The sequence below is a fragment of the Pleurodeles waltl genome, chromosome 1_2 (genome assembly GCF_031143425.1).
Source record: "Pleurodeles waltl isolate 20211129_DDA chromosome 1_2, aPleWal1.hap1.20221129, whole genome shotgun sequence".
Lineage (NCBI taxonomy): Eukaryota > Metazoa > Chordata > Amphibia > Caudata > Salamandridae > Pleurodeles > Pleurodeles waltl.
In genome coordinates, this window is record NC_090437.1 from 1,297,148,801 (window position 1) to 1,297,171,495 (window position 22,695).

The 22,695-nt window shown below is 48.3% G+C and overlaps 1 long non-coding RNA gene across 2 annotated transcripts in view; it reads left to right on the plus strand.

Annotated features, from left to right (window-relative positions):
- Nucleotides 1-22,695, plus strand: part of LOC138250446 (uncharacterized) — a 50,448-nt gene that overhangs the window by 22,849 nt on the left and 4,904 nt on the right. For both annotated transcript variants that reach the window (XR_011194966.1, XR_011194964.1), the window contains exon 2: nt 9,899-10,008. This is a non-coding gene — a long non-coding RNA (uncharacterized lncRNA). The remainder of the gene's footprint in view (nt 1-9,898; nt 10,009-22,695) is intronic.

Here is a 22,695-nt window from a genome sequence, read left to right on the forward strand (position 1 = left end):
GCCTTCTTTCTTCCACAAGAAGGACATTTATCAAAAAGTGAAGGCATTTCTAACTAGAAAAACCTCAAAATTCTGTCAGAATTTAACAGAAATCAGTAGAAAATGATCACTCAAAGGTAAAAACGTCGAGTGAAAATGAAATTCAGAAGATATTTCAATGAATTTCTGTCACAAAAGCTTTTGTGAGGTAGAGCTCAATGCTTCAGGGTCCTGTCAGCAGGAGCCGGAAAAAAGAACTGAGGCAACTGCCTTTTGCTGTGCATGATGGGAAACAGGAAGACTTTGCTTTTCTTAAAGGCACAGCTCTATTTACATTCTGTATAATGGCAGCCTATGGGCTACACTGCCCTGCATTGTTTTATTCTCATCAGAGGTGTAAATAAAGTATGAGAATGTATTTGTTATTACATTTCTAGAATAAATAGGTGTTTGAACATGAATTTACACTACTATTGATTTTCTTTTCAACAATTTGGCCTGTGTAGCTGTTCACATAGGCTGCACAATGTTATTCTTAAGTGTTTTTTGACAGACCTTTTCTTTAAACGGCTGGTGTTTGCACTTAAGAATATACTTCACATCAGTGCTCCGGGGTCCCCGCAGGCGCGCGGAACTATTCAATGCTTATGACTATCATGGAAATCCCCTACGAGAGAAGAAGCAATTTAGCAAAGTCTCAGTTGTGCAAGATTCAAGAAAGCAAGAACCCAGTCATTTGTCTATTTGGGTCAGATTTTAGTGAACCTCCTTAACTAACCTCGAATTAGCATCAGCATGTTGGGCTTCATGCAAAACAATTTAGCAAACACAAATTTGGAAAACATCTAGCTATGGCCTCTATCAAAAGAGCAGTTGGTACCTAGAAAGAAAAGGCAAACCGACAATTACAATTATCATTAGATAGTTACCCCTCCAACGAATCAGCAATCACCGTTAGTCTTCGTCCTCATGACATCAGTCGATTCAGCATCAGCAAGGACAGGACAGGGCAAAGTCTTAATATGGCATAACTAAGAATAAGGCACTCCCCTCATATGGAGGAGAAGTAAGTATCAGGTAAGGATATAATAGAGGATGGTTAAGATATCAGAACAGCAAAGTCTCAAGGAATAGTGGCAAAAAGTGTCCCAATAACGGCTGATTTCTTCTCGGGTCCTGCGGTTATATCAAAACAGTCGAACTAGCCCTTTATTCCTCATTGAATTAATTTTGATGCATCATTATCTCTGTCCAATAATTCTCCATGCGCCTTTCTAGAATTTTCCACAAAACACAGTACTCATGCATTTGATTGGCCCACGTTGTTGACGTCTTCATCGGTAGGAATGTCAGGTAAGAAAGTTACACTTTACGCTCCAGTCAGTAGTCCCATTGTCTTCTGCTAGTCTAGACATCCTTGTACCTGTTACGAATTACACTGTTGCATTCAGCAAGAATGTCTCCTTGAGCAAGTCGAATCCCATGAGAAAGAATTTACTACGGCTACACACATATCTCTAGCTTCTGGAAAAGTACAGCTTCGTGTCCTTCAGGAAAACAGCACATTGCACGTTAGAAAAACACAGTTTAATATGGCATCAACAAAGGGTATGCGGTGCTAAAATCACAATCTTCCCAACTTTCAGGAAAAAGCAGATTTGAATCAGAAAACCACATTTTTAAACTCAATGTTGGCATTTTACTGGGACAGTCCCCATTTTCACAATTTTTTGTGCTTTTAGCCTCTTTCCAGTTGGTGAAAGAAATGGGTGTGAAACCAATGCTGGATCCCGGAAAGCAAAACATTTCTGAAAATTGGACAAAATTCTGAATTCAGCAAGGGGTCATTTGTGTAGATCCTACAAGGTTTTCCTACAGAAAATAACAGCTGAAAAAAAAAGTATTGAAATTGAGGAGAGAAAAACTGCCATTTTCTCCACGTTTTCCTCTGTAACTTTTTCCTGCGATGTCAGATTTTTAAAAGCAATATACTGTTACGTCTGCTGGATTTTTCTGGATGCGGGGACATATAGGGCTTGTAGGTTCATCAACAACCCTAGGTACCCAGAGCCAATAAATGAGCTGCACCTTGCAATCGGTTTTCATTCTATACCGGGTATACAGCAATTCATTTGCTGAAAAACAAAGAGTGAAAAACAGGTATCAAGTAAACCCTTGTATTTCCAAAATGGGCACAAGGTAAGGTGTTGAGAAGCAGTGGTTATCTGCACATCTCTGAATTCCGGGGTGCACATACTAGCATGTGAATTACAGGGTATTTCTCAAATAGATGTCTTTTTTTACACACTGTCTTACTTTTGGAAGGAAGGAATGGTTTCTTACCTGTAACTCCAGTTCTCTCGTAGGGGTATTTCCATGATAGTCATAAGCATTGAATAGTTCCGCGCGCCTGCGGGGACCCCGGAGCACTGATGTGAAGTATATTATTAAGTGCAAACACCAGCCGTTTGAATAAAAGGTCTGTCAAAAAACAATTAAGAATAACATTGTGCAGCCTATGTGAACAGCTACACAGGCCAAATTGTTAAAAAGAAAATCAATAGTAGTGTAAATTCATGTTCAAACACCTATTTATTCTAGAAATGTAATAACAAATACATTCTCATACTTTATTTACACCTCTGATGAGAATAAAACAATGCAGGGCAGTGTAGCCCATAGGCTGCCATTATATAGAATGTAAATAGAGCTGTGCCTTTAAGAAAGCAAAGTCTTCCTGTATCCCATCATGCACAGCAACAGGCAGTTGCCTCAGTTCTTTTTGAAGGCTTTTAACCTGGAACAAGCTTTGTTGGAGTACCAACATCAACCATATTTATGGCAACTTTTTCTATGTGAACTCCACCGGGGAGGAGGGAGGGTTGCTTATGACTATCATGGAAATACCCCTACGAGAGAACTGGAGTTACAGGTAAGAAACCATTCCTTCTCTCGTAGGGGATTTCCATGTATAGTCATAAGCATTGAATAGAGTAGCAAGCCCATCCCCATAACCGCGGTGGAGTCGATATAAGAATACTGAGAAAAACATGAATCATGCAAACAAATTCTTGAGCAAAGCCTGTCCAACCTGAGCATCTGCCCTAGCGTCTGTATCAAGGCAGTAATGCTTAGTAAAGGTATGGACCGACCTCCAAGTGGCAGCCTTGCATATTTCTGCCAAAGGGACATTTCTCATCAAGGCTACAGTAGCTGCTTTCCCTCTGGTCGAGTGGGCTTTTGGTCTACCACCAAGGGATTTGTTTGCTAACTGATAACATAACATTATACATGAAACAATCCACCTGGATAAAGATTGTTTAGATGTGCCCAAACCTGTTCTGATTGGGCCAGTTAATAAAAAGCTGTTGTGATTTTCGTAAGCTTTTTGTCCTGTCCAAGTAAAATTTCAATACTCTCTTTACATCCAGAGAGTGCAGAGTTCTCTCAGCAGGAGTAGCTGGATTCTGAAAGAAAGTCGGTAATGAAATTGTTTGGTTCACATGGAAGTCGGAGACTACCTTAGGTAGAAATTTTGGATGAGTTCTCATTACCACTTTTGCAGAATGAAAAACCGTGTAGGGTTCCTGAGCGCAAAGGGCCTGGATTTCGCTGACCCTACGCGCTGAAGTGATTGCCACCAGAAAAGCAGCTTTCCATGTGAGATGCTGCAGCGATGCCTTGTGTATCGGCTCGAATGGCGGCAGCATCAGACGTGATAAGACAACGTTCAGTTCCCATGGAGGAGAAGGCTTTCTAATGGGAGGAAAAACCTTTTTTAAACCTTCTAGGAAATCCTTAATAATCGGAATCCGAAAAAAGGAAGTTTGTGAAGGACTCTTTCTGTATGCTGTTATCGCCGCCAAGTGAACTTTTATTGACGACAGTTGTAAGCCCGATTTTGCCAAACTTAACAAGTATGGTAAGATAGATTGTTCTCCACAAGAAACCGGGTCAATGTTGTTGTGTAAACACCAAATGCAGAATCTCTTCCACTTGCTTGCATAGGCTGATCGTGTGGAAGGGCGTTTTGCTTCCCTCAGAATTTCCATACAGTCCTGAGGTAAGTTCAAATGTCCATATTGCACTAGCTCAGGAGCCATGCTGCCAAACTCAACGATGAGGGGTTGGGATGAGATATCTGCCCTCTGAACTTCGTGAGAAGGTCCGGGCGATATGGTAGCCTGATGTGTGGTTTGAGTGACCGGTGAAGAAGGTCTGGGAACCACCACTGGCGTGGCCACTCCGGAGCAATTAGGATCATTTTGGTCTGAGCATTGGACAGCTTCTGGAGAACTGCCGGAATCAGGGGAAGCGGTGGAAAGGCGTAAAGAAATGCCCCTGACCAGCTTATCCATAGGGCATTCCCCAGTGTCCCTGGATGGTAATATCTGGAGGCGAAGTTTTGGCATTTTTTGTTTTCTGGGGTTGCGAATAGGTCTGTAGAAGGGGTACCCCAGAGTGCGAAAATGGAATGAACGACGTCGTCGTATAGTACCCATTCGTGGTTCTCGCTTATTACCCGACTGAGGGCATCCGCTTGAACATTCTGGATGCCGGGCAGGTGAGTTGCCACTAGCGACAGGTTCCTGGCTAGAAGCCAATGCCAGATTGTCTGGGCCTCTCTGGATAAAATTCTGGACCTGGTGCCTCCTTGTTTGTTCACGTAGTACATAGTGGCCACGTTGTCTGTCTGAAGAAGGAGAGTTTCCGTTCTCAGAGAGGGAAGGAAGGCTTTGAGCGCAAGGTGGACTGCGCGAAGTTCCAGCAGATTGATGTGATAGAGACTCTCTTTCTGTGACCACTCGCCTTGGACTCGAAGATGTTCCATGTGCGCCCCCCATCCGAGCAGTGAAACATCTGTTACGATGGTTTGAGATGGAGGTCGTTGTTGGAACGGAATCCCCACCAAGAGATTGCTGGGCAAACACCACCACTTGAGGGATTGTAGGGTGTGAGGAGACAGCAGGACTTTGTTCTCCCAATCGTCCCTCAGTTGACACCACTGATCCTCTAGATTTTCCTGCAATGGTCTCATATGGAGACGAGCATTGGGAACCAGATGGATACAAGACGCCATCGAGCCCAGTAGAGAAGCTATTATTCTTGCAGTGGCTTGAGGTCTTTCCTGCAGTTGTTTGCACTTTTGGAGAATCGATAACCGTCGTTCCTCCGAAGGAAACACCTTTCCTAGCTTGGTATCTACAATGGCCCCTAAGTAATGCAACCTCTGAACAGGTGTTGCTGTTGATTTCAGAAGATTGACTTGAAGACCAAGTTTTTGTAGCAGTTGTAGAGTCCATTCGAAATGCTGCTGTGCCTCGAGATAGCTGGAGGCCTTTATGAGCCAATCGTCTAGATAGGGATAGACGAATATTCGCTGTTTCCTCAAGTGGGCGGCTACTACCGCCATGCATTTGGAAAAAGTCCTTGGCGCTGATTTTAGGCCGAACGGTAGAACTGCAAATTGGTAATGGCGTTTTCCGACAGTGAACCTTAGGAATTTTCGATGTTTCTTGGCTACTGGGATATGGAAGTAAGCGTCGCAAAGATCTATCGCACATAGCCAGTCGCCCTGACGTAAATGTGGGTAAATTTGGTGTAAGGCTAACATCCTGAATTTTTCTTTGCGAATCCATTTGTTTGCTGTCCTCAGATCTAAGATGGGACGAAACTCTTGTTTGTCTTTTTTCTGTACAAGGAAATATCTCGAATAAATCCCCTTCCCATGTTGGCTGATGGGAACGGGTTCTATGGCTCTTTTTTGCAATAGGATATTGACCTCTAACTGCAGAGCTTCGAGATGGTGGTTGGCTGTTTTGGGTGGAACAGATGGTGGAGAACTGGTGAATCTGAGAGCGTAACCATGTCTCACAATATTCAATACCCAGGCGTCTGTTGTGATGCGTAGCCACTCGTCTAGATGATTTGAGATACTTCCCCCTACCGGAGTGGGTAACGGAGGAGGGGGAAGCAAAGATTCAGGGCCTAGACGTGGGAGTTTGTCGAGGTGTCTGGGTCTGAGGTGTTGAACGACCCCTTGTCGACTTTCTGGAGAAGCCCCTCTGATGCTGCTGCTGCTGCTGTTGCTGAGGGCGTGAAGACGACCAATGTGGAGCCTGATACCTGTGGGTGAACAGTCTTCTTTGATATGGGCGGAATCCCTTTCGCTGTTCTTTAGGTCGCTCTATGCCTACCGTTTTTAAGGTATCCAGCTCCGACTTCATTCTGGCCATCTCATCATCGGCATGAGAGCCGAATAAAGTGGAGCCTGAGAAAGGCAGGTTCTGTATCCTCTGCTGTGCTTCGGGTTTAAGCGATGTAAGCCGCAGCCATGCATGTCTCCTGAGCGCTATACCATGAGCATAGTTATGTGCGGATAGAGTTGAAGCATCTGCCGCAGCACTTATGATCTGGTTAGAAACCATTGCTCCCTCGCTCACGACCTCTAGGAAATCTTCCCTTTTGTCCCTAGGGAGATGCTCTGAGAACTGTAGTATAGAGTCCCAGAGGGATCGATCATATCTCCCTAATAAAGCAGTGGCACTAGCTGCTTTCATGGTGATAGATGCCGTCGAGCATACTTTTCTTCCTGCAGCATCGATCTTTCTGCTTTCTTTGTCTGGGGGAGCAGAGGAAGACGGTGACGTCGAATGCGATTTCTTTGCTGCCACTATAACTACCGAGTCTGGTACTGGGTCCGACCTCAAGAATAGAGGATCTTGCTCCGGTGGACGGTACTTTTTAATGAGTCTGGAAGGAGCAGACTTTGTTGTAGCCGGCGTGAGAAAAATGTCCATTGCCGGTTCAATAAGACCCGGAACCAGCGGAAGTAAAGGTCGTGAAGATGTCCTTTGATGCAAGGTCTCAAAGATTACTGATGTCGATTGGGCTGGAGCTGCTAGCGGGATATTCAGCTTGGTTGCCCCTCTCACTAAGACCTCCTGAAATGTGTTGACATCATCTATGGGAGACACTCTTGGGGATGGTGAGTCTGATAAGGTTGGAGAGTAGTCTCGTGTGGACGATGAAGAATGTCCATGATGTGATTGACGACGGTGCCTTGAGGTAGATGTACGTCTCGAGGAATAACCAGAACGCCCTGCAGATCGCGTTGGAGTCCTCGGAACAGGTTCTGGAGGAGGCGCCGGAAGAGGAGCCGTAGGTGTTACCGGCGTCTGTGGTAAAGGCGACTGCCTTTGTGAGAGCTGTGGTGATGCTGGAAGTAGGATAAGCGAGGCCGAGGATTCTGAGGTTGTATAAACCCTTCTAGGCCTCTTAGATGGTCTTCTCGACGTCGAAGCACTCCTCGACATCGAACTGCGGTGACGCCGAGTGCCTCTAGACGTCGACTCGTCTCGCCGTTGAGAACCTCTCGACGACGAACCTCGACGTCGGTGCAGTGACGGTGAACGCCTCCGACGGCGAACACTCTCTCTCGACGGCGATCTCCCTCGCCGTGTCGACGGCGAGCCCGACTCGGATCTCCTTGGCGTGGACTGTGTTCGCCGTGTCGACGGCGACCCAGATCCTCTCGACGTCGGGTGTCTTCGCCGCCTCGACGGCGAAATAGCTGTCGACGGCGAACGATGTCGTTTTCTCGCCGGCGAAGCACTCCTCGACGGCGAACATGTTGGCGCCGTTCCCTGCTTCGACGTCGACGCTCTCGACGTCGTCGGAGATCTAAGTCGTTTTTCAGCAAGTCTGGAAGGAGTCATGGAGGAAACAGGTTGAGCCCTGGTAGAAGTCTGACCTTCTCCTCGCTCTGTAGTGGAATGGCCACTTTTTCTCCTGTCCTCTTTCGCCTGGAGTCGGATCTTCTCTCTGTCACGAAGGGTTCTTCTAGAGAAGGTTTTACAGATGTCACACGACTCCGGTTTGTGGCTGGATGGAAGACAAATTATACAGACCCTATGTGAATCTGTTTTAGCCTTCTTTCTTCCACAAGAAGGACATTTATCAAAAAGTGAAGGCATTTCTAACTAGAAAAACCTCAAAATTCTGTCAGAATTTAACAGAAATCAGTAGAAAATGATCACTCAAAGGTAAAAACGTCGAGTGAAAATGAAATTCAGAAGATATTTCAATGAATTTCTGTCACAAAAGCTTTTGTGAGGTAGAGCTCAATGCTTCAGGGTCCTGTCAGCAGGAGCCGGAAAAAAGAACTGAGGCAACTGCCTTTTGCTGTGCATGATGGGAAACAGGAAGACTTTACTTTTCTTAAAGGCACAGCTCTATTTACATTCTGTATAATGGCAGCCTATGGGCTACACTGCCCTGCATTGTTTTATTCTCATCAGAGGTGTAAATAAAGTATGAGAATGTATTTGTTATTACATTTCTAGAATAAATAGGTGTTTGAACATGAATTTACACTACTATTGATTTTCTTTTCAACAATTTGGCATGTGTAGCTGTTCACATAGGCTGCACAATGTTATTCTTAAGTGTTTTTTGACAGACCTTTTCTTTAAACGGCTGGTGTTTGCACTTAAGAATATACTTCACATCAGTGCTCCGGGGTCCCCGCAGGCGCGCGGAACTATTCAATGCTTATGACTATCATGGAAATCCCCTACGAGAGAAAGTTCTCTTCCTAGCTCTCCACCTCGTCGGCGTGCTGACGTCAGTTTCACCCATTTTTTACGTGCCTTTGAGGCGAACAGGTGTAAACCGACTTCCACAACTCCAATCAACACATACATACATACATAACACCCTCATGATGCAACATAATCATAAACCATCATTTATATATATATACAGTGAAAAATATCAATACATACATATATCTATACAACCACATATCCTAGTGCAATCAGACAGGCAACGGGGAGGCGGGTGGGACTGTGAGGAATCCACAGGTAGCTATTGTATCCACCAGAAAAAGCGTTACCGAAGGTAAGTAACTTGTTCTTCTGATGGATACAAGCTACCTGTGGATTCCTCACCTTATGAATAGAGTCCCAAAGCAGTACCTCACTCGGAGGTGGGTGCCCGCCTGATTACACCAAGAAATCCTGTAAAACAGATCACGCAAAATGGCCGTCCCTCCGAACCTCACAATCTAAGCAGTAATGCTTAGCGAAAGTGTGGAGGGACGCCCAAGTTACCGCCTTACAAATGTCCACCACCGGGACTCCCCTTGCCAGGGCCGAAGTGGCCGTCTTAGCCCTGCTGGAGTGAGCCCTGATTCCCTCAGGAGGAACTTTCTTTGCCAGTGATTAGCAAACTTTTATACAAAGAATGTCCCACCTGGAGATTGCTCTTTTATGGACTGCTCTGCCCTTCCGCTGACCAACATACCCCACGAACAGCTGATCCTCTAGGCGAAAGTCTTTTGTCCTCTCAATATAAAAACTGAGAGCCCTTCTACGGTCCAATCGGTGGAGTCTCTCTTCTTCTTTAGAGGGGTGGGGAGGAGGGTAGAAAGAAGGAAGGGTAATAGCCTGTCCCATATGAAAAGGAGTGACAACTTTTGGCAAGAAAGCCGGCCTTGTTTTCAGTACCACTTTATCAGGAAAAAACAAGGTAAAGGGGGGTTTTACGGAAAGGGCTTGAAGCTCCCCAATCCTCCTAGCAGAAGTTATAGCAACAAGGAATACCGTCTTAAGAATCAAATACCTTAAAGGACATGAATGTATGGGCTCGAACGGTGAACCCATCAGAAATGTTAACCGAAGATTTAAATCCCACTGAGGCATGTGAAAAGGCGTGGGGGGAACTTTTTAAATAAGCCTGTAAAGGGTTCTAGGTCTACATGTGATGGATATTGTAATAACTATATAGGCACCAGGTTTGTTTAGTAATTTCTTTATTAAAATTTGTACTTCAGGTTCTTTCTTATATCTTTCCTGGGGTTTCTTGTTTGGTTCCTAGTGAGTTCACCAGGGTGATGTAATGTTTTTACTTCCTCTAGGCGTTCGAGTGGATATCTGAACCTTGTCCGTCCGATGGTGGAATAGGCTCGGGTCTTCGCCCCCGTGGAGATGGACCGGTTTCCCCAAAATAGAAAGAACGGGACAACAGGTAAGTGTAGATGTTGGCTTCAGGGGCTTTTAGGTGGTTAGTAGGGTAGTGGGATGGTAGGGGTGCAGGGTTGTGCATGGGAATTTATCTCTATAGTGGGTTCACCTCCCCATGAATATTCTCTCTCTCTTTCTCTCTTAGTAAATTTTTATAGCTGGATGGTTCTTTAAACCAGCTTGTCCGTGGGTTAATCGTTTTCTCTTTCCTCAAAGCACCTCTCCTTCCTTAAAGCACCTTTCCCCAGTCCTCCCTTCAGCCCCCACTAGACTTCTCCCACCCTGTAACCATTCAGGTAGGAATTTAAACTTGAGGTACGATCATACCTGAGAATGCCACGCCCCTCCTGGGACGTGGCGGCTTCTTCCGTGTTTCCCCGGCATCTCCCTGGAGCTCTTCGGCGCCTCGCACAGCTGTTCGCCGGTCTCCAATCTCCTCCAGTCCTCGTTGGCGGCTTTCCTCTCTCTGGTCTCTCCGTCTCTCGGCTCTCGTGTTTCTCCTAGCGTCTCCCTCTCCGCGGTCTTCGATCGCAAGTCTCCTTCCGGCTTCTCAGACTCCCCAGTACGGCATCCTTCGTCTATTTCAGTCTCTTCTCCCGGGAACTCCTCCTCTGACGTCATTTCCGATATGCCGGTTCTCTCTCAAGTACCCCGGGGGTATGGGCTTGTCGGCTCGGGAAGATGATGCATAACCGTGGCAATAGACGCCCGGTTACAAAGCCCTTAATAAACCTATTTACAATCGGAGATTTGAATAAAGAGGGCTGATCCGGGAGACAAACAAAAGCCGATAGAGCAGCCAAATAACCTTTCACTGTAGCTACTGAACAGCCTTTCTTTGCCAAAGTAAGGGCAAATAACAAAACATCGGAAAGGTGGGCCTTTAAGGGATCTTTCTGCTTCTCTCTACACCAACTAACAAATTTAGCCCACCTATTGGCATAAATGGATTTAGTGGAGTGTCGCCTGGACGGTAGAATATCATCCACTACATCCGGTGGGAGAGAAAAAGAACTCAGGTTGCCCCGTTCAATCTACAGGCATGTAGGTGGAAGCTCTGGAGGTGGGGGTGTAGAACCTGCCCCTGAGACTGCGAGAGGAAGCCTGCCCTGAGCGGGAGACGGAGCGGAGGGCACTGAGAGATGTAGGAGGTCTGTATACCACACCCTTCTCTGCCAATCCGGTGCCACCAAGATGACTTGGGCTCTGTCTTGGCGAATCTTCCTCAGGACCCGAGGAATCAAGGGAATGGGGGGAAACGCGTAAAGCAACTGGCCGCCCCAGGGTATTTGAAACGCGTCCCCCAACGCTCCTTGCAACAGATACTGGAGACTGCAGAACGACAGACAGTGCGCATCTCCCGAGTGGCGAATAGATCTACTTGCGGAGACCCCCACATCTCGAAGATGTACCGGAATAGATCTGGATGGAGGCGCCACTCGTGATCGGCCAAGAAGCGCCGACTGAGACTGTCCGCACGTACGTTCAGAACCCCGGCCAAATGATTTGCTATGAAGCAAATCTGATGGTCTTGACCCCAGGACCAGAGCCGCAGAGCCTCTCTGCAGAGAAGGTACGACCCTACTCCTCCCTGCTTGTTTACGTACCACATCGCGGTAGTGTTGTCCGTGAGGACTTCAACCGACTGACTGCGAAGGGAAGGGTGGAAGGCCTTGAGAGCCAGACGTATCGTCCGCAGTTCCAACAGATTGATATGAAACATCTGTTCCACTGGAGACCAATGACCCTTGATCTCCTGATCCCCCAGATGAGCACCCCACCCTAGAGTGGAGGCATCCGTTACAACTGTGGCCACTGGAGGTGGTAGTGAGAACGGCCTTCCTTGGGAAAGGTTGCCGTCCACTGCCCACCATTGGAGATCCGCTGCAGTGTCCCTGGAGATCCTTATCGAATCCTCAATATCCCCTTTGTGCTGAAACCACTGCCTGCGGAGGCACCACGGAAAAGCCCTCATATGCCAGCATGCATGAGTGACCAACAGAATGCAAGAAGCGAACAGACCAAGGAGGCATCCGCTCCATTTCAAAACATTGGAATCAGCGCCTGAATGTCCCGAATCCGCTGAGGCTGAGGGTAGGCCCGATACAATGTTGTATCCAGTACTGCCCCTATGAACAGGAGGCGTTGAGAGGGCTCCAGGTGAGACTTGGGCATGTTTACCGAAAACCCCAGGTCGAACAACAACTGGGTTGCCACCTGCAGGTGATGCAGCACCAACTCCGGAGACTTGGCTTTGATCAACCAATCGTCCAGGTAAGGGAATACCGCTTTTCCTTTCCGCCTGAGATGTGCTGCAACAACTGACATCACCTTTGTGAAGACTCGAGGTGCTGAAGTAAGTCCAAACGGAAGGACCGCAAACTGGTAGAGTTGCGACCCCACTACAAACCGGAGATACTTCCTGTGCGACTTGAGTATAGGGATGTGAAAGTGCACATCCTGCAAGTCGACAGACACCATCCAATCACCCTTGTTCAACGCCAGAAGTACCTGTGCCAGAGTCAGCATTTTGAATTTCTCCTGCTTGAGGAACCAATTCAAAATCCTCAGGTCTAGGATTGGCCTCAGACGACCGTCTTTCTTGGGGATCAGGAAATATCTTGAATAACAACCCTGACCCCTTTCCTGCTCCGGAACCAACTCTATCGCACCCTTTGATAACATGGTCAGAACCTCCTGTTGCAACAACAGAAGATGGTCCTCCGAACAAAACGAGGGACGAGGGGGGAAGGGAGGAGGGAGCTCCTGAAAGGGGAGAGCATATCCTTTTTCCACAATATTCAACACCCAGGAGTCTGCTGTTATCAACTCCCACTTGCAGAGAAAAAGATGAAGCCTTCACCCTACAGGAGAGGCATGCTCGATAAAGTGAGGAAAACTAGGGCTGTCTTTCCTGCTGTTGTCCACCAGAGGATGAGGATGACGAAGAAGGGTGTTGCTGGACTGCCCCTCTAACTCTAGCCCTCCCACACCCTCTAAAGGGTCGATAAGACGGGTTGGCAGGCTGTTGGGCCGAGAACTGGTGTAGCAGTCGCGGTCAGGGGAACCTCTGGATTCCCTCTGCAGGCGTCGCTATGGGGGTTCAGGGGGGTCAACTCTGGCTACTTACGGGCTCGCAGTCACCGGGGACTCCTCCCTGTAGTGTTTGTTCTCCACAAGTCGAGCCGGGGGCGTCGGGTGCAGAGTGCAAAGTCTCACGCTTCCGGCGGGAAACGTGTGTTGTTTCAAAGTTGCTTCTTTGTTGCAAAGTTGCAGTCTTTGTGGAGCAGAGCCGCTGCCCTTGGGAGTTCTTGGTCCTTTTAGATGCAGGGTAGTCCTCTGCGGCTTTAGAGGTCGCTGGACCCTGTGGAACGCGTCGCTGGAGCAGTTCTTTAGAAGTGGGGAGACAGGCCGGGAGAGCTGGGGCCAAAGCAGTTGGTGTCTCCGTCTTCTCTGCAGGATTTTCAGCTCAGCAGTCCTTCTTCTTCTTAGGTTGCAGGAATCTTTCTTGCTGTGTTCTGGGAGCACCTATATACTCGATTTAGGGGTGTGTTTAGGTCTGGGGGGTTAGTAGCCAATGGCTACTAGCCCTGTGGGTGGCTACACCCTCTTTGTGCCTCCTCCCTGAGGGGAGGGGGGCACATCCCTAATCCTATTGGGGAATCCTCCATCTGCAAGATGGGGGATTTCTAAAAGTCAGAGTCACCTCAGCTCAGGACACCTTAGGGGCTGTCCTGACTGGCCAGTGACTCCTCCTTGTTTTTCTCATTATCTCCTCTGGCCTTGCCGCCAAAAGTGGGGCCGTGGCCGGAGGGGGCGGGCAACTCCACTAGCTGGAGTGCCCTGGGGTGCTGTAACAAAGGGGGTGAGCCTTTGAGGCTCACCGCCAGGTGTTACAGTGCATGCAGGGGGAGGTGAGAGGCACCTCTACCCAGTACAGACTTTGTTACTAGCCACAGAATGACAAAGGCACTCTCCCCATGTGGCCAGCAACATGTCTGGTGTGTGGCAGGCTGCTAAAACTAGTCAGCCCACACTGGTAGTCAGTATGGTTTCAGGGGGCATCTCTAAGATGCCCTCTGGGGTTTATTTCACAATAAAATGTACACTGGCATCAGTGTGCATTTATTGTGCTGAGAAGTTTGATACCAAACTTCCCAGTTTTCAGTGTAGCCATTATGGTGCTGTGGAGTTCGTGCATGACAGACTCCCAGACCATATACTCTTATGGCTACCCTGCACTTACAATGTCTAAGGTTTTGCTTAGACACTGTAGGGGCATAGTGCTCATGCACTTATGCCCTCACCTATGGTATAGTGCACCCTGCCTTAGGGCTGTAAGGCCTGCTAGAGGGGTGACTTATCTATACCTACAGGCAGTGTGAGGTTGGCAGGGCACCCTGAGGGGAGTGCCATGTCGACTTAGTCATTTTATCCCCACCAGCACACACACGCTGGCAAGCAGTGTGTCTGTGCTGAGTGAGGGGTCCCCAGGATGGCATAAGACATGCTGCAGCCCTTAGAGACCTTCCCTGGCATCAGGGCCCTTGGTACCAGGGGTACCAGTTACAAGAGACTTATCTGGATGCCAGGGTGTGCCAATTGTGGAAACAAAGGTACAGGTTAGAGAAAGAACACTGGTGCTGGGGCCTGGTTAGCAGGCCTCAGCACACTTTCAAATAATAACTTGGCATCAGCAAAGGCAAAAAGTCAGGGGGTAACCATGCCAAGGAGGCATTTCCTTACAACTGGGGCCTCTGAAACACCGCCCCACGACCAAACCCTCTGAATCTGCGATAGGACCTATACGGAGCAGCAGGGGTAGCTTGTAAACCTAAGGACTCTCCTTAAAACGTTCAAGGGCAGAGTCAGCTTTCTCTCCAAACAGCCATTCACCATCGAAGGGCAAGTCAAGTAAGGTGGTCTGTACGTCCGAGGAGCATCCGGAGGACCTCAGCCACGCATGCCTCCTTATAGCAACAGATGTCCCCATCACTCTAGCAATCGAGTCAGTGGTATCAAGGCCAGATTGTATAATCGGTTGCGCTGCAGCCTGCGCATGCGAAAAGAGTGTTCCAAAAGGCTTCTGCGCCTCCTGTGGCAGATCTCCGACCATAGCCTTGGCAGAATCCATAAGGGCATGGACATACCTGCCCAGCACACAGGTAGTGTTCACAGCCTTAAGCGCCATGCTGCAAGTCGAAAAGATCTTTTTTGAAGACTGCTCCATTCGTTTGTACTCCCTATCAGACGGGGACACAGGGAACGAACCAGGAGCAGACCTTGTGGAGCAAGACGCTTGAACCACTAAACTCTTCGGGGTTGGATGACGTGAGAGGAACCCAGGATCCTCGCGTGCCCCCCTATGTCTCCTTGCCACCGCTCTATTAACAGCTGGAGCCGAAACTGGCTTCCTCCACAAGTCCATAGTAGGCTCCAACAAAGCCTTGTTGAAGGGCAGCAAAGGATCAACTGATGATGTAGAAGGATGCAGCACCTCCATCAGTAGATTGGCCTTCACCTCTGCTGCAGATAAAGGCAGGTCTAAATAGTCCGCTGCCTTTCTAATGACCGAGTGGAAGGACGCTGCCTCCTCTGTAAACTCCCCCGGAGATGAAATGTCCCATTCTGGGGAAGTATCCAATCCACTGGCCGACCCCAATTCTTGGAATTCCTCCGAAGGCTCCATAAGCTCCCCCTCTTCTAATTGCCAGCATTCTTCTTCTTCAATAAGACACAAGGCCTCTCTCCGAGACCTCAAGAGGGATTCTAACCATGGCGTCGACATCGACTCCGAATCCCGACCAGGCACAGAAGATGCATGGATCCGAACATCGCTCGGACCCGGCGCCGACACGGACTCCAACGGCGCCTCCTTTGGAGTCGGTTGGCACGCAGGAAATGGAGCCGGCTGGCCAGGGGAGAGCATCGGTGTCGGCTGACGTGGAGATGGCAATGGCGCCACGGATGTAGATGTGGAGGCCATACCTCGAGGAGACACCATCGACGTCGACCCGGCACCCTCAACCGGGCAGAATGGCATAAACGGCTTTGACCTATATGGAGCCGGGGAGCCCAAAGAAAAAGCTAATGGCCCCGTGGGATCCGCCGGTGCACCAGCAGGGGCCATAGCCTGGAAAACAGCAAACATGGCATTTAAGAATGCCGCCAGATCCGCTCCCGGAGCCGGGAAGGCAGGATAACGCTGTTCCTGATCCTGCTGCTGCACATCAGGCTCTTGCGGCGCCGGAGAAAACTGAGAGCCATGAGGAGCCACCTCATATACTGACGGCATCGGAGACACTTCTGGGCCTTGGGGCTGCAGAGTCACAGTAGGGCTCACTTCCCAATTACTCTGACGTCAAGTTGATGGAGACCTCGATCGGCTCCATGCCGATCGACGCCATGAACCATGACGACGCCGAGAGTCATGCCGACGCCTCTTCTTATGCCTCCTGGAAGAGGCGTGAGAGGAAGCCCTCTTGTGGTCCTTCTTCTTAGCCTTCGCTAAGAAAAGCTTGGCCTTTCTTTCCTTAAGTGCCTTAGGATTCATACTCTGGCACGAACCACACCCCTCGACATCATGCTCAGAGCTAAGGCACCAAACGCAGTTCTCATGTGGATCTATGACCGACATCCTACCTCCACACTCACTACAAGGCTTGAAACCCGATTTTCTCGGAGGAGACATTGTAACAACCAAGGATACACACTATCCAACGAGCCAGGAAAAAAACGTTGGCGTCGAAGGCACGGTAAAAAGGAAACTGAAGTCAGCACGCCGACGAGGACCTCTTATTGGCACGGTGACGTCAGACGGAGTCGCGTGGAGCCGTGCTATTGTGACCTCCTCGTCGACGTAGAGAGCTAGGAAGATAACTTTCCGTCAGATGCTGGCACAAGGATGAATTCATAAGGTGAGGAATCCACAGGTAGTTTGTATCCATCAGAACTATCTGTTTTTGCGGGGGGAGCACCTGCGTTTTTGGTCCTGGGCTCAGCAGCCATACAGGGAAACCTACCAAACCCAGACATCCAGGGGAGTCCAGGGAGGTGTGACTTGCGTGGATCCCCCAGTGTTGTCTTATCCAGAATCCTGAGCAAACCTCAAATTTAGCTATGAAAAATCTAATTTCCCCACATTTCTACGTGGGATCACCGCACAGGGGCACATTTCCTACCACCCAATGTTCCCCTCAGTCTCCCAGTAAAAATGATACCTCACTTGTTTAGGTGGGCCAAGTGCCTGTGACAGGGAAGAGCCAAAAACATGTCGATATTGAGGGGGAACAAAAGCAGGTCCAAAAGGGCAGTTTGAAAAAACAACATTTTTAGGCTGACAAGTGGGGCAGAATTTTTATCGGTATAGATGAGACAATGCTGGGCGGTAGGCATTTTGTGGATGCCTGCAGATTCCGGAAGGTTCCATCACAAAAATGTGGGAAAAATGTGTGATTTCCAGCAAAGTTGGAAGTTTGCATGGCATTGTGGGTAAGAAAATGGTGCGGGTGCATGTGAAGCACACCACCCTGGACTCACCCAGATGTTTCGTTTTCAGATGTGTCCAGGTCTAGTGGATTTTTCTACATGGCAGCGTCCCAAAATCCCAAAAGTGCAGCCCTCACCATTCCAAGTGGGACAATTTTGAGAGTTAGACAAGCTCTCATGGCCCAAATCAAAACTCAAAATAATCAAATGTCCTCTTGCTTGCCATGGGATAAGATGTTTTAGTGTGCAGGGGGAGAGCTGAAAGACTTACCCCCTTCAGTTGGGGTGGGGGCATAACCAGGCCCATACTTGTTGGTAGCCACCACCCCACTATTTTCTTTAAATTCCCTGACATCTAGTAGACTTTCTGCCAACCCACCCTCGGGGTGTGGATCGGGGGTAATTGCCCCATCTGCCCTGGGGGGCAGAACAACTTTGGCCCCATTTATTTGGGGTGGGGTTATGACCCTTTAAAAAAAATAAATCTTCCCTGGTCTCTGATGGGCTTTCTGCCCCCCTTGGAGGCCGATGGGCCTTCCAAAAATAGGCCGATCTGCCCTCAAGAGGGGCAGATATGGCCAACAGTACTGTGGTCCCATGGGGAGCGGCCCTTGCCCAAGGGGCTGCCCCCCAACAAAAAAACACACATACACACACACCAATCTCTGGTGCCTAAGTGGTTTCTGTCCCCCCGCCTCGGGAGGCAGATCGGCCTAATAGAAATAAACTGATCTGCCCCCAAGGAGAGCAGAAATGGCCTAAAATAAATCCCCACCCCCCCGGGGGAGCGACCCTTGCCTAAGGGGGTCACTCCCCTTGAGTGAAATTGACGCAAAAAATAAAATAAAACGTGTTTCTGATGGATACAACTATCTGTGGATTCCTCACTTCATGAATTCTCCTAATGAGCCAGCATTCAATGGAAACTTTCTTCCCAGCTCTGCACGTCGAAGAGGACATCACAATTGCACGGCTCCTCACGAGACTCCGTCAGACGTCATCGTGGGAATTAGAAGTCCTCGCCGGCGTGCAACATCAGTTCCCTTTTTTCCGCGCCTTCAACGCTAACGTGTTTTTTCCTGGCTCTCGAACAGCTACTGTTTCGAAGGTGTCTTGTTTTACTCGTTACAAAGAAATCCGGTTTTACGCCTTGTTGTGAGTGTGGGGGTCGCATGTCTGTCACAGACCCTCATGAAGACTGCTTGTGGTGTTTAAGTTCGGACCACAACGTGAAGGGGTGCATGTCTTGCCGGACGATGAATCCGAAGGCCTTAAAAGAAAGAGAGGCTAAGCTCTTCTTAGCAAAAGCTAAGAGGGGTCACAAGGGTCATCGAAGATCTAAGGCAAGGGACTTTTCTTCTCACAAGTCCTCGAGATTTCATAAGAAGCGGCATGATTCTCGACACCGTTCTTCCAGAGATCGGTCACGGTCTCTGTCCCCACCGAGACAACATCGTACAGCATGGGAGGTCAGTCAAACTATTACTCCGCAGCCTCAGAGTCCACATGCTTTACCTGCGCTATCACTGATTGAGATCGTTGAGTCCCCGGCGAGTCCTCCGACTCACTTTTCACCCGTGTTGGCTCAGGACCCGGTGGCGCAAGTTTCGGATCCGACCCAAGTGCCTCAAGATGAGCAGAGGTTTCCTGCCTTCCCGACTCCGGAAGCGGATCCGGTGGCTTTCCTTAATGCTATGTTTGGCATTTTCAACAAGGCTATGGCCTCTACTGGTGCACCGGCTGGTCCCACGGCTCCATTAGCATTCTCTTTGGGTTTGCCGGCGCCGTACAAGCCGGCTCCGTTTGTGCCCTTCTGTCCGGCTGAGAGTGCTGGTTCGGGGCCGATGTAGTCAATACCGGCGCCGGATGGGTTCCAGTCAGGACACAGTGTATCTCCACCATCTCCTCCACAATGTCCATCTGTCTTGAAGCTGGCGTCGTCGACGTCGGCTAACTCTCTGTCGACGCAGAGATTGGAGGCCAGATTGAAATCAAGGAGGAGAGCCTTGAGGCTCCTGGAGGAGCAGGAATACCAGGATATTTCATTTTCTCCACAAGTGGGAGTTAGTCATATCCGACTCTTGGGTACTGAATATTGTGGGGAAAGGTTATGATCTTTCTTTTTAGGAGTTTCCCCTTCCCATCCCTCCCTGTCATTCGTTTTGTTCAGAAGATCATCTCCTGTTACTTCAGCAGGAGGTGCACGTCCTTTTGTTAAAGGGTGCAGTGGAGTTGGTTGGAGCAGGAAAGGGGTCAGGGCTGTTATTCAAGATATTTCCTGAGTTCCAAGAAAGATGGTCGATTGAGGCCTATCCTGGACCTGAGGATTTTGAATTGGTTCCTCAAACAGGAGAAATTCAAAATGCTGACTCTAGCACAGGTGCTTCTGGCGTTGAACAAGGAAGACTGGATGGTGTCTGTCGACTTGCAGGATGCTTATTTTCATATCACCATTCTGAAGTCACACAGGAAGTATCTCCGGTTCGTGGTAGGGTTGCAACACTACCAGTTTGCTGTCCTTCCTTCTGGTCTTACTTCCGCACCTCGAGTTTTCACGAAGGTGATGGCGGTGGTTGCAGCGGACCTCAGAAGGAAGGGAATATCTGTATCCCCTTACCTAGACGACTGGCTGATAAAAGCCAAGTCCTCAGAGCTTGTACTGCATCACTTGCAAGTGACAACAAGGTTGTTGCTCAACCTGCGTTTTACGGTAAACGTGCCCAGCTCTCACCTGGAGCCCTCTCAGTGCCTCCTGTTCATAGGGGCAGTCCTGGATACCACATTGAATCGGGCCTATACCCGCCTCAGCGGATTCAGGACATTCATGCGTTGATTCCAATATTTAAAAATGAAGCGGTTGTTCCAGTCTTCAGGGTCCTTTGCTTCTTGCATTCTGTTGGTCACTCATGTACATTGGCACATGAGGGCTCTCCAATGGTGCCTCCGCAAGCAGTGGTTTCAACACAAAGGGGATCTCGAAGAGTCGGTAACGATCTCCAGAGACGCTGCAACGGATCTACGATGGTGGGCTGTGGATGGCAACCTTTCCCGAGGAAGGCCGTTTTGTCTGCCACCTCTGGTGGCCACGGTCGTAACGGATGCTTCCACGCTGGGGTGGGGAGCTCATCTGGGGGACCTGGAGATCAAAGGTCGTTGGTCTCCAGTGGAACAGATGTTTCATATCAATCTGTTAGAGTTACAGACAATACGTCTGGCTCACAAGGCATTCCTCCCATCCCTTCGCAGTCAGTCAGTTCAAGTCTTGATAGACAACACTACCACGATGTGGTACATCAATAAGCAGTGAGGAGTGGGGTCATTCCTTCTCTGCAGAGAGGCTCTGCGCTCTGGTCCTGGGCACAGGACCATTGGATTTGCATAGTAGCAAACCATCTGGCCAAAGTTCTCAACATACGTGCAGACAGTCTCAGTCGGCATTTCTCGGTCAATCAGACCTGGTTTTTCACATCTTCCGGATGTGGGGTTTTCCACAGATAGACCTGTTTGCCACTTGGGAGAATGCGCACTGCCCGTCATTCTGCAGCCTCCGGTATCCGGTGCAAGAAGCATTGGGGGACGCGTTTCAGATGTCTTGGTGCGACCAGTTACTTTACGCGTTTCCCCCCCATACCCTTCATTCCTCGGGTTCTGAGGAAGATTCGTCAAGATCGGACCCAAGTCATTTTAATAGCTCCGGATTGGCCAAGAAGGGTGTGGTACTCCCCAGCCTCAGAGACCTTCTTCACCTCTCGTCGTGTCCTCCTCTCCGTCTCCCTCACAGGGCAGACTTCCTCTCGCAGTCGCAGGGGCAGGTTCTACATCCCCACATTCGTTTCTCATGCCTCAGTGGGATCTGAATTTGGTTCTTACTTTTTTAATGGGTTCACCGTTTGAGTAGTGGTAAAATGTCACTTTCAGGCCATCTTCAAAAGTGCAATTGATCTGTACATCTCATCAACTGCTTGAGTCAAATTGGGTTGGAATGCTTCACACGTCATGTCAAATAACCCTATATCAGGTTACTTGGCACAACCGGATTACCTACAACTTAATTTTCTCCAAGGTCTCTGCTTAGAAAAGAAGTACTGTTTCAACAACAAATGACTAGTGACTTCACTGTCCAGGACTTGGAAATGATACAACTTTAAAGCAATCTTTCAAGATCTGAGCAGCAAGAACAATCTCTTTCTGAAATAGCTAATGAACTCAATATTGACACATCATTTCACAAACAATCTAACTTACCAATTAAATCTACCTTCACACCTATACTTCCCACAGGCAATTCCATTGATTTGTTTTTCATGGCTATGATGGAGAATCTTGATAATGAACACCGCAAATATATTAAAAAAACAGAAATATATTTCTCACAATACCAACTTCAAACAGAAAGGCAATGCAAGAACTTAAAACAGATAACACGATTCTCATAAAAGACGCTGACAAGGGTGGCAACATCGTTATTCTTAACAAAAGTGATTATCTCCAAGAAGTCTATCGACAAATTAATGAGTCAACTTGTTACAAAAAAATTCCAAGCAATCCCACAAAGGAGGTACTGACTAAACTTAAGGATTTGCTGGACTATTGGTGCTCAAAAGAAATTCTCACCCCAGAAGAGGGGAATTTCTTATTTATTGAACACCCAACTACTCCAACCCTCTATCTTCTAACCAAAATTCACAAAGGGGGCCATCCGCCCGGGAGACCTATTATTTCAGGCATTAATTCCATCTGTTCCAACCTAGGTATCCTTATAGATTCTGAGGTAAAACCTTTCATGAAGAATCTACCTTCATTTATTAAAGACACCAAAAGCATATTGCAGAAACTCCAAAATATAGGATGGCAATCTGGCTATATACTGGCAACCATTGATGTGGTGGGTCTATACACGTCCATTAAACATCAAGACGGGATTGAGGCTGTTCGGAGATGTCTATCAACACAATCAGTTCATCTATTTGAAAGAAATGAAAGGATCACTGATTTGTTGTCTTTCTGTCTCAAAAACAACTTTTTTCTCTTCAAAGTACAATATTTCCTTCAATTGCAGGGTACAGCGATGGGCGCTCGCTTCGCTCCACCGTATGCCTGCATTTTGATGGGTGCAGTAGAACGTCACTGGCTTTGGAATGAAGATTTAGAATTTTTTTCACAACACATCATCTTCTGGGGCCGGTACATAGACGACATTCTT